Here is a 13,040-nt window from a genome sequence, read left to right as displayed (position 1 = left end):
ATCAAATGTTTGTATTAGGTCAGTAATTAAATACATGATATGATAGAATTTATGCCTAATCTATTCATAAAACACATGTTAATCATTCGAAATAGCAGAGGCATTCTCAATCATGTAAAATTTAATGTTATATGCTGCTCATCCCTAGTCCCCTAGAAAATATTGTAACTCCCTGTCTGTATTTAGACCTGCTTCTACCGCTCTAAGGTGTAATATCCATAACGCCTCTTTTCTTCTTAGGGCCAACTCCCTATTACCCCCCCTAGGGTCTATTCCTTTATGTTCAATGCCCAAACATTCAAACGTTTAGTGAGGTCCTTGTGATTCACATGACATTATGGTGGTCATTACAACCCTGGCGGTCGGTGTTAAAGTGGTAAGACCGCCAACAGGCCGCGGTAAAAAAATTACAATTATGACCGTGGCGGAAACCGCCAACAAAGACAGCCACTTTAACACTCCGACCGCCACGGTGGTACAAACAAACAGCTTGGCGGTCACCGCCAACAGACAGGCGGAGGACAATGTACCGCCCACAGTATCACAACCTACCAATCCGCCACCTTTTCCGGGGCAGATTCACCCCGGACAAAAACAAGGTGGAAACAGGTCCCCAAAGGGAAAACGCACACCTCTACACACCCCACGCGGAATCCGGACGCCATGGAACCCGAGCTTCAGATCCTGCCAGCCCTCATCTTCTTGCTCCTCTACCAGGAGCAGGAACAACGGCGGCAAAGACAACGGTGAGAACTGCACCTACGACACAGAGGAGGGGGGAGGGAAAAAACAGGGACACACACACGCAACACCCCCACCCTCAACCACTACAACACACACACTAATACAACATGATACATTACAGTTACACCCCTCCAAACCCCCCAGAAGAATGCAAAGACAAAAGCAAATGATTGTGACCAATGTAATATATTAAAATCCAGGACGCAAAAATATATATACACCATTAACAAATATATACACCAAGAATAGTAGTCCAGGTAGTGCTCCATTGAAGTCTGTGGAACACTGGGCCCACACGGCATGGGCGAGGCCCACACTCAATCCACTGCAGGGGCATCAGATTTGCAATAAAACATTCACTTCAGGGGGAAGGGAAAGGGGGGGCACCTCAGCCGGTTGAGTGCACGACGCCAAATCCACGAGGGGGCCACATGCCCACTGTTTCATCCTGGGGAGTGCAAAGCCTCAGTCTCTCAAGTCTCTACAGTGGGTGGGTTGCCCACTGTTCCATCCTGGGGAGTGCAAAGCCACAGTCTTTCAATTCTCTACAGTGGGTGGGTTTCCCACTGTTCCATCCTGGGGAGAGCAAAGCCACAGTCTCTCAAGTCTCTACAGTGGGTGGGTTGCCCACTGCATTATCCTGGGGAGTGCAAAGCCTCAGTTTCTCAAGTCTCTACAGTGGGTGGGTTGCCCACTGTTCCATCCTGGGGAGTGCAAAGCCACGGTCTCTCAGGTGGATGCCTTTCTCCACTGGTTCTGGTGGGGGCCTTGTGCCCAGAGTGCTTCATCCTGCCAGGGACAGAGGTAGTGGATGTATCTCTCCACTGGTTCTGGAGGGGGCCTTGTGCCCAGAGCGCTTCATCCTGCCAAGGACAGAGGTAGTGGATGTGATTCTCCACTGGTTCTGGAGGGGGCCTTGTGCCCAGAGTGCTTCATCCTGCCAAGGACAGAGGTAGTGGATGTATCTCTCCACTGGTTCTGGAGGGGGCCTTGTCCCCAGAGTGCTTCATCCTGCCAAGGACAGAGGTAGTGGATGTGATTATCCACTGGTTCTGGAGGGGGCCTTGTGCCCAGTGTGCTTCATCCTGCCAAGGCCAGAGGTAGTGGATCTTCAGCCCCTTTGACTTCCTCTTTGGACACCCTGTAAGAAGTCCACTAACACTTGTGAAGGAGGGTTGGGAACAACCTTTAAAAGCTCCCAAACAGGACATAGTGGACTATGTACGTGGCCTAAGATCCAGAATGGCTGAGTACATGAAAAAGGCCAGTAAAAACCTTCAGGCCAGCCAAGAGCTCCAGAAGCAATGGCATGACCTGAAGGCTGTTCTGATCCAGTACCAACCAGGACAGAAGGTGTGGGTATTGGAGCCTGTGGCCCCAAGAGCACTCCAGGACAAATGGAGAGGACCCCATCTAATTGTTGAAAAGAAGGGCGAGGTCACCTACTTGGTTGACCTGGGCACTGCCAGGAGTCCCCTTAGGGTGATTCATGTCAACCGCCTAAAACCCTACTATGACAGGGCTGATCTCACCCTGCTCATGGCAACAGAAGAGGGACAGGAAGAAGAGAGTGACCCTCTCCCTGATCTCTTCTCATCCACTGAAGAAGATGCTTTAGTGGAGGGAGTAGTTTTGGCAGACTGTCTTACTGCAGATCAGAAAGACAACTGCATAAATCTCCTTGGACAGTTTTCTGAGCTCTTTGCAACTGTGCCAGGCACTACATCTTGGTGTGAACACACAATTGAAACCGCATACAGCATGCCTGTCAAAAGTGAAATCTATAGGCAGCCTGACCATGTCAGGGACTGCATAAAACAAGAAGTTCAGAAAATGCCTGATCTAGGAGTGGTTGAACCTTCTGAAAGCCCATGGGCGATTCCTGTGGTGCTTGTACCAACGCCTCACTCAAAAGATGGAAAAAGGGAGATGAGGTTTTGTGTAGACTACAGAGGTCTCAATCAGGTAACAAAAACTGATGCTCACCCTATACCCAGGGCAGATGAGCTCATAGATACACTGGCATCTGCCAAGTATCTAAGCACCTTTGATTTGACTGCAGGGTATTGGCAGATCAAATTGGCTGAGGATGCTAAAACTAAAACTGAATTTTCAACTATAGGAGGGCACTACCAATTTACAGTGATGCCCTTTGGTTTGAAGAATGCACCTGCCACTTTTCAAAGGTTGGTGAACACAGTCCTGCAAGGGTTTGAGGCTTTTAGTGCAGCATATCTAGATCATATAGCTGTCTTTAGCTCCACCTGGGATGAGCACCTAGTCCACCTTTGGAAAGTTTTGGAGGCCCTGCAAAAGGCAGGCCTCACTATCAAGGCCTCAAAGTGCCAGATAGGGCAGGGAAAGGTGGTTTATCTGGGACACTTGGTAGGTGGAGAACAGATTGCACCACTTCAGGGGAAAATCCAAACAATCATGGATTGGGTTCCTCCTACAACACAGACCCAGGTGAGAGCCTTCCTAGGCCTCACTGGGTATTACAGGAGATTCATTAAAAACTATGGCTCCATAGCAGCCCCACTTAATGATCTCACCAGTAAAAAGATGCCTAAAAAGGTATTGTGGACAGCTAGCTGTCAGAAAGCTTTTGAGGAGCTCAAACAGGCCATGTGCACTGCACCTGTCCTAAAAAAGCCCATGGTACTCTAAGAAATTCATTGTTCAACTGATGCATCTGAATTAGGGGTAGGGGCAGTCTTATCACAACTGAATTCTGAGGGCCAGGATCAACCAGTTGCTTTTATCAGCAGAAGGTTGACCCCTAGAGAAAAGCGTTGGTCTGCCATAGAGAGGGAGGCTTTTGCTGTGGTCTAGGCACTGAAGAAGTTGAGGCCATACCTGTTTGGCACTCACTTCGTTGTTCAGACAGACCACAAACCTCTACTTTGGCTAAACAAATGAAAGGTGAAAATCCTAAATTGTTGAGGTGGTCCATATCTCTACAGGGAATGGACTATACAGGGGAACATAGACCTGGGAGTACCCACTCCAATGAAGATGGACTCTCCAGATATTTCCACTTAGACAATGAAGACTCATCAGGTCATGGCTAGTCTTATTGTCCTTCGTTTGGGGGGGTTGTGTAGGAAAGTACCATCTTGCCTGGCATGTTAGCCCCATATTTCACTGTATATATGTTGTTTTAATCTATGTGTCACTGGGACCCTGCCAGGCAGGGCCCCAGTGCTCATAAGTATGTGCCCTGTATGTGTTCCCTGTGTGATGCCTAACTGTCTCACTGAGGCTCTGCTAACCAGAACCTCAGTGGTTATGCTCTCTCTGCTTTCCAAGTTTGTCACTAACAGGCTAGTGACTAAATTTACCAATTCACATTGGCATACTGGTACACCCATATATTTCCCTAGTGTATGGTACTGAGGTATTGGGGTTCCAGGAGATCCCTATGGGCTGCAGCATTTCTTTTGCCACCCATAGGGAGCTCTGACAATTCTTACACAGGCCTGCCACTGCAGCCTGAGTGAAATAACGTCCACGTTATTTCACAGCCATTTACCACTGCACTTAACTAACTTATAAGTCACCTATATGTCTAACCTTCACCTGGTGAAGGTTGGGTGAAAAGTTACTTAGTGTGTGGGCACCCTGGCACTAGCCAGGGTGCCCCCACATCGTTCAGGGCTAATTCCCCAGGCTTTGTGAGTGCAGGGACACCATTACACGCGTGCACTGTACATAGGTCACTACCTATGTACAGCGTCACAATGGTAACTCCGAACATGGCACTGTAACATGTATAAGATCATGGAATTGTCAACCCAATGCCATTCTGCCATTGGGGGGACAATTCCATGATCCCCCGGGTCTCTAGCACAGAACCCGGGTACTGCCAAACTGCCTTTCCGGGGTCTCCACTGCAGCTGCTGCTGCTGCCAACCCCTCAGACAGGTTTCTGCTCTCCTGGGGTCCAGGCAGCCCTGACCCAGGAAGGCAGAAGAAAGGTCTTCCTCTGAGAGAGGGTGTAACACCCTCTCCCCTTGGAAATAGGTGTGAAGGCTGGGGAGGAGTAGCCTCCCCCAGCCTCTGGAAATGCTTTGATGGGCACAGATGGTGCCCATCTCTGCATAAGCCGGTCTACACTGGTTCAGGGATCCCCCAGCCCTGCTCTGGCACGAAACTGGACAAAGGAAAGGGGAGTGACCACTCCCCTGACCTGCACCTCCCAGGGGAGGTGCCCAGAGCTCCTCCAGTGTGTCCCAGACATCTGCCATCTTGGAAACAGAGGTGTCTGTGGCACACTGGACTGCTCTGAGTGGCCAGTGCCAGCAGGTGACGTCAGAGGCTCCTTCTGATAGGCTCTTACCTCTCTTAGTAGCCAATCCTCCTTCCTAGGTAGCCAAACCTCCTTTTCTGGCTATTTAGGGTCTCTGCTTTGGGGAATTCTTCAGATAACGAATGCAAGAGCTCACCAGAGTTCCTCTGCATCTCCCTCTTCACCTTCTGCCGATGGCTGCAAAACCGCAACAAAGTAGCAAGACGACTACTAGCAACCTTGTATTGCTTCATCCTGCAAGCTTTCTCGACTGTTTCCAGGTGGTGCATGCTCTGGGGGTAGCCTGCCTCCTCTCCGCACCAGGAGCTCTGAAGAAATCTCCCGTGGGTCGACGGAATCTTCCCCCTGCAACCGCAGGCAACAGAATACTGCATCACCGGTCCTCTTGGTGCCCTCTCAGCACGACGAGCGTGGTCCCTGGAACTCAGCATCTCTGTCCAAGTGACTCCCACAGTCCAGTGACTCTTCAGTCCAAGTTTGGTGGAGGTAAGTCCTTGCCTCCCAACGCTAGACTGCATTGCTGGGTACCGCGTGATTTGCAGCTGCTCCGGCTCCTGTGCACTCTTCCAGGATTTCCTTCATGCACAGCCAAGCCTGGGTCCCCGACACTCTAACCTGCAGTGCACAACCTTCTGAGTTGTCCTCCGGCATCGTGGGACTCCCTTATGTGACTTTGGGTGGACTCTGGTTCACTCTTCTTCCAAGTGCCTGTTCAGGTACTTCTGCGGGTGCTGCCTGCTTCTGTGAGGGCTCCCTGACTTGATGGGCACCCCCTCTGTCTTCTCCTCCAAGTGGCAACATCCTGGTCCCTTCTGGGGCACAGCAGCACCCAAAAACCCTAACAGTGACCCTTGCAGCTAGCAAGGCTTGTTTGCGGTCTTTCTGCGTGGGAACACCTCTGCAAGCTTCTTCACGACGTGGGACATCCATCCTCCAAAGGGGAAGTTCCTAGTCCTCTTCGTTCTTGCAGAGCTCCAAGCTTCTTCCAACAGGTAGCAGCTTCCTTGCACCCTCAGCTGGCATTTCCCAGGCTCCTGCCCACTCTCGACACTGTCGCGACTATTGGACTTGGTCCCCTTCTCTTACAGGTACTCAGGTCCGGAAACCCACTGTTGTTGCATTGCTGGTGTTTGTTCTTCCTGCAGAATCCCCCTATCACGACTTCTGTGCTCTCTGGGGGTAGTAGGTGCACTTTACACCTACCTTACAGGGTCTTGGGGTGGGCTATTTTTCTAACCCTCACTGTTTTCTTACAGTCCCAGCGCCCCTCTACAAGCTCACATAGGCTTGGGGTCAATTCGTGGTTCGCATTCCACTTTTGCAGTATATGGTTTGTGTTGCCCCTATACCTATGTGCTCCTATTGCAATCTACTGTAATTTTACATTGCTTGCATTACTTCCTTTTGCTATTATCTGCGTAATTTTGGTTTGTGTACATATATCTTGTGTTTATAACTTATCCTCATACTGAGGGTACTCACTGAGATACTTTTGGCATATTGTCATAAAAATAAAGTACCTTTATTTTTAGTACTTCTGTGAATTGTGTTTTCTTATGATATTGTGCATATGACACCAGTGGTATAGTAGGAGCTTTACATGTCTCCTAGTTCAGCCTAAGCTGCTTTGCCATAGCTACCTTCTATCAGCCTAAGCTGCTAGAAACACCCCTTCTACACTAATAAGGGATAACTGGACCTGGCACAAGGTGTAAGTACCTCTGGTACCCACTACAAGCCAGGCCAGCCTCCTACAGTTGTCTGCCCTGCTGAAACACATGCGGAGCTACATCGTTTTCCCTCAGGTGGAGGATTTGCCTACAGTGAAAGGGAACTTCTGTTCCCTGGGACATATCCCCAACATCATACGTGCCATTGATGGGACACATGTGGCTTTGGTACCCCCCGCAGGGGTGAACAGGTATACAGAAACCGGAAGAGTTATAATTCCATGAATGTGCAGATGGTGTGTTTGGCAGACCAGTACATCTCCCATGTGAATGCCAAATTCCCTGGCTCAGTGCATGACGCTTACATCCTGCGGAATAGCAGCATCCCTTATGTGATGGGTCAACTCCAGAGGCACCGTGTGTGGCTATTAGGTGATCACCTGGAAGCAAGTCAGTGGGAATGGTTGTCTGGGTCTGGGGATATCCCTACAGGTTAGTGTGTGTCTAACAGTTGTCCCTCGCCATTTGCAGGTGACTCTGGTTACTCCAACCTGTCATGGCTACTGACCCCAGTGAGGAATCCCAGGACATGGGCAGAGGAAAGCTACAATGAGGCCCATGGGCAAACTCAGCGGATTATAGAGCGGACCTTCGGCCTCCTGAAGGCCAGGTTCAGGTGCCTCCATATGACAGGTGGATCTCTATTCTACTCACCAAAGAAGGTGTGCCAGATCATCGTGGCCTGCTGTATGCTTTACAACTTAGCTTTGCGACGACAGGTGCCTTTTCTGCAGGAGGATGCGGTGTTGTTGCAGCTGTGGAGCCTGTGGACAGTGAAGACAAGGAAACAGAAGAAGAGGACATGGACAGCAGGAACTTGGTGATCCTGCAATATTTCCAGTGAGACACAGGTAAGAATACAAACCTGCTTAACACATGTACTTTAACACTACTACCTCTCAACTGTCTGTCGTTTTCACCCAGTGTATGGTCACTGAGTTGTCACTTTCCCTTACGATTTCACAGATGTGGGTCCCACTGTGTGACATCTGCTTTGTTTCCTCATGGACTAGAGCTGTGTGACATAGGTATGTGACATTACACTTGAAAGAGCATTTTGACACTGTAATTGCTAATACACTATTTCAAAATCACAGACTGACTCCAGATTGTTTTGTGCTTCAAGGGTGTTAATTTAAGTGTCAATATTGCAGGGGGTTGTAAAATGGTGAGGGGTGATGGTGAAGGAATGTCCATGGCAGAGACCAGTCTATTAGTCCCACAGGTACATTGCCCAAATGGGCATAGGAAGTGGAGCTGGGGCAGTTTGAGGATGGACAGGGTGACAAAGTGGGACAGATGGATGACATTCAAGGTGGTCTCATTTCTTGGCGGGGGTCTTGGCATCGTTCTCTGTCTTTGTCCTGGATCTCAGGGACCGTTTGCGGGGTGGTTCACCCTCTGCAGGGGGTGGGGTGGGGTGCTGGTGTGGTGGTCCTGTGGTGGTGCCTCCTGTCCACTAGCACCGGTGGAGGTGGTGGGCAGTTCATCATCCAGGCTAGTGTCAGGGTCCCCTTGTTGTGCCACAGTGTCCCTCCTAGTGTTGAGGACTTCCTTCAGCACCCCTACGATGGTGCCCAGGGTGGAATTGATAGATCTGAGTTCCTCCCTGAAGCCCAAACACTGTTCCTCCTGCAGGCGCTGGGTCTCCTGAAATCTGGCCAGTTCCGTTGCCATCGTCTCCTGAGAATGGTGGTAGGCTCCCATGATGTTGGAGAGGGCCTCGTGGAGAGTGGGTTCCCTTGGCCTGTCCACCCCCTGTCGCACAGCAGCCCTCCCAGTTCCCCTGTGTTCCTGGGCCTCCGTCCCCTGGACTGTGTTCCCACTGCCACTGCCCCCAGGTCCCTGTTGTTGTTGGGGTGGTGGGTTAGCCTGGCTTCCCTGTAGTGGTGGACACACTGCTGATTGACGTGTCCTGGGGACAGAGGTATGGGCCCGCTGGGTGGGTGCTGTGCTGGTGTTTCCAGAGGGGGGAAGCTCTGTGGTGGCCTGTGACTGTGTCAGGGGAACCGACTGTCCAGAGGTCCCCGATGGGCCGGGCTGGTCATCTAGATCCAGTTGGACAGAGCTGCTGTCATCACTGTGGGCCTCTTCTTTTTGTGAGGTGGACATGTGTGGACCCTGCTGTCCGGTGACGTTGTGTAGGGGTCCTGCAGGGGTATAAAAGGATGTTTATTACATCTGTGTGTGGCATGGTGTGCAATGGGTGGGTGACCATGTACCCCTTTGCTTGCATTGTTGTGTAGGACCTTGTGTGATCATTTTTTAGGGGTGTGTGTGGGTATGTGCAGTATCCATGCATTGGTGATGGGTGTCCATGCTTTGTAGTTGCATGCAGGGCTTGGTGTTGGGATGGGTGGGTTGTGATAGTGGGACATTTGTGAGGAGTTGGAGTGATGGGGGTGGGGGTGAGGGTGGGGGTATGTGTTAGCATGGAGGTAGAGTGGGGGATGTACTAGTTAAGATTTGACTTACCAGAGTCCACTCCTCCATCTACTCCTGCGAGGCCCTCAGGATACAGAATCGCCAAGACCTGCTCCTCCCATGTTGTTAGTTGTGAGGGAGGAGGTGTGGGTCAGCCGCCAGTCCGCTGAACCATAAGGTGGTGTCTTGAGAACACGGAGCGCACCTTCCCCCGTAGGTCATTCCCCCTCTTCCTGATGTCATCCCTATTTCTTGGGTGCTGTCCCACTGCGTTGACCCTGTCCACGATTCTTCACCATAGCTCCATCTTCCTAGCTATGGAGGTGTGATGCACCTGTGATCCGAATACCTGTGGCTCTACCCGGACGATTTCCCTCAACATGATCCTGAGTTCCTCCTCAAAGAACCTGGGGTGTCTTTGCTGTGCCATGGGGTGGTATGGGTGATGTGTGGGGTGGGGTGTGTAGTGATAAGTGGGGTGATATTTAGTGGTGTGTTGTGTGAGGTGCGTGGAAGTTATGTGGTTGATGGTATTGTGTACCTGTGGATGCTTGGTAGTTGTTTGTAGTGTCTCTCTCTGGCCTTCTCTCTGTAATTTTGTTGTGGGGTTTGTGGGTGATGTGGGTGTGTGTTTTATATTGTATTGAGTGTGTGGGAGTGGTGTGTGTATGTGTATCAGGTGTGTGTATTTGGAATTTTCCAATGTGGCTGTGTTTTGTAAATGTGTGTGTATTTTGAGCGCAGCGGTGTGTACCGCCAATGGAATACCGCGGTTGAAAGACCGCCGCGTGGATTCGTGGGTTGTGATAGTGTGGGCGTATTTCTGTTGGCGTGATGGTGGAGGTTTTGTTTTTGCCAGTTTATCACTGACCTTTGGTGTGGCGAACTTGTGTGGGTGTCTGAATTTTGGCGGATTCCGAGCAGTGGGTCATAATGACCATGGCGGAATTCTGCTGCCGCAGCGGTGTGTTGGCGGTCTTCTGCACGGCAGTAAGCGGCTTTTACCGCCAATGTTGTAATGAGGGCCTATGTGTGCTACAAGTGGGTATCTATGGTCCTCCTATGCAAGTGCTCTCGCGTGTTCTCCGATCCTTGTTCTTAGTGAATGGATTGTGCTACCCACATAGTAACGATTACATTTGCAAGAAACAATGTAAACCACAAATGAGGTACCAACATTAATATTTGATCTGATCTTAAAGGACTTAACCAAATGATCTATCAATTCTGTGTCGTATTTACATTTGGATTATGTATTCAGCCGATGGAATTCTATTGTGATTTTGGACCTGTATATGTGGATTGGTTGAGCACAGTATTGGTCGACTATATAATAGCCTGTAATGGTAGTGCCTCGGAGCTTAATACACATACATGTACTGGAATTTGCTTTTTCTACTCAGTAATCAAGGTTGTTTACTTAATGGTATACTAGGGACCAAGTTATGCCATGTTGGGCGTCATAGCCACTGAGCGTTTACTGTTTTATTTATTTGACAGATGATTACTGACTAGTAGACATGAATACTTATGAAGCAGAATACATGTGGGTTTAGCAGCAACGACCTATAATCCTTGTACTCGGATCTTTATCGATATAACGACTTATTCAGCACACAGGTAACTTTGGTACTGGCTGTTTTAGCATTTCAGTAAATACGTGGATCACGCTGCATGAGATTTTATTCTTTGACACGGACAGGGTACTTTGGGACCATACATTTTTAGGAATTAAGAATTTTGGGATTAACTATATTCCTATTTGCACATGTGTGCTCTAACATCACAATTTCATATCACCTTTATATGTAATTTGGGCAGTCATAGGTACTCAATTAGTACTTTCTATGATGCATGTCTCTCTCAATAACTCATAATTTTCCATCTCACCCACTGGTGAATTGGTGGTGGACTTATATTTCAACTTCAAATTCGATGGTTGTACTATATTCATCCAATATATATATTTTTGATAACATTTGCAGCCCTGACGAAGTGAACGGGGTAATCCCCGGACGAAACACGTGTTGGCTGCGGCTGCGGGATCAAAATCGCTCAACATATTTGGCAAATGCTGTGGAATGATGGACTGTACGGTTTGGGACATTGATATTTGGATTACGGACCTGATTGGTACTTCATATGACAACTTTTGTCAAATTTAATTGAACCGGATTGGGACATTGATATCACGTCACAGGATATTGGAATTTACAATTGCAGTATATCTGTACTTTATATTTTCTTTTTACTTTCCAGAAATTCATGGGATATTGTTTTGTGATCTCAGACATTGACAGTGACTATGTCAGATTTCTTTGTACTATTTTTTTACTTGTGCAAATATAACGAGTGCCTCTTGTTGTTTATTGTTTTGAGTTGTATGGAGTACCACACAGTTGGGGCCTAGGGGTGAAGTCCTTCAAGGGTGCAACTTGTGTTAATTAGGTACTATTTGATATATACCTCTTTGCCTCGAGCGCCATCTTGCTCCCAGTAGATTACACCCGCACCACCGGGATACCACCCCTCCAGCCGTAAGTTGTAATGATAGCTACTGAACTCACTCCCTTGTGGCTGCTGTGATGCCCTCAAGCTCCCATCCACCTCAGGGTAGGCCACCGCCAGCATGCGGGCCATCAGGGGAAGCCTTCCCCATCTGGGCTTCTGCGGTATTTCATGCCCAGCGTCTCAGGTTCTCCAACCGTTTGCGACAGCGGGTGCTCCGCCTGCCATAGACCCCCAGGGTCCACACGTCCTTGGCGATGGCACTCCAGATTCCCTTCTTTTAATGGGCGCTGACCTGCAGAGGCAATACAGACAGGAGAACACCATTAGACAAACAGTTCAGCCAGTCCCTCTAATGGCCCACTATATACCCGTTTCCATCACCATTGGCACACACATAGGCCAGCACACAATATTTACATCGCCAATGGAACAATGACCCACCCCCCTTACATGAGGCCTTCACACACAACTGCAAGCACTCATGCCACATGCATTGTGCACAATCGGTACTCACCTGTTGGTCTGGAGGCCCATACAGCAGTCCGTACTGGGGTAGGACCCCATCCACCAGTCGCTCCAACTCCTCAGAAGTGAAGGCTGGGGTCCTTCCCCCTTTCACATAGGCCATGGTAGGATCCAGACACAGGTCACAGCAGCACATGTAGTGTGGGTCCTCTCCTATGGAAGGTCAGGAAACAAGTGAGGAATCTCATAGAAAATGACGGTCACGTCTGCGGCAGTGCATACCGTCACCGCCGGCGTAGATCACCATTGGCCACTGTACCAAATAGGGCAGAATAATAACCAATGAGGAATTGCACGCCGGTTCATGGCCGCATACCGCCACGGTGCACAACGTCAGCGTCATTACCTCACTTCCCCCATTCCTTCAACACAGGACAGGCAAACGCTATTTCAGGGGGGGTGAACAGGCCTATCAATTAATGCTGCGTCACAGGATAAATAGGCACATACTTCACAAATTACACTGTCCCATTACAAGTTTGCACATTGTGGACTACTGTTGTGGCTACATTGTTCAGTTTGTGATAGCCTTCTCACTCTTGTGTCCCTTAGATACCTACCGCTGCAGATGAATAGGAGATGGAGACATACCCCTGTGTACAGACCCCTGGACTTAGCTACACTGGAGGACAGGCACAGAATTCTCACCTATAGACTGGACAGGGCCACAAACACAGAGCTGTGTGCCCAATTGGAGTCTGACCTGATATCTGCTATCTGTCTTCCGACTGGGATCCCCCTCTTGTGCAAGTGCTATCCGTTCTCCATTTCCTGGCAACTGGTTCTTTCCAAGTGAC

This window comes from Pleurodeles waltl, chromosome 9 (genome assembly GCF_031143425.1).
Source record: "Pleurodeles waltl isolate 20211129_DDA chromosome 9, aPleWal1.hap1.20221129, whole genome shotgun sequence".
NCBI classification, from domain to species: domain Eukaryota; kingdom Metazoa; phylum Chordata; class Amphibia; order Caudata; family Salamandridae; genus Pleurodeles; species Pleurodeles waltl.
This window is presented reverse-complemented; position numbering follows the sequence as displayed.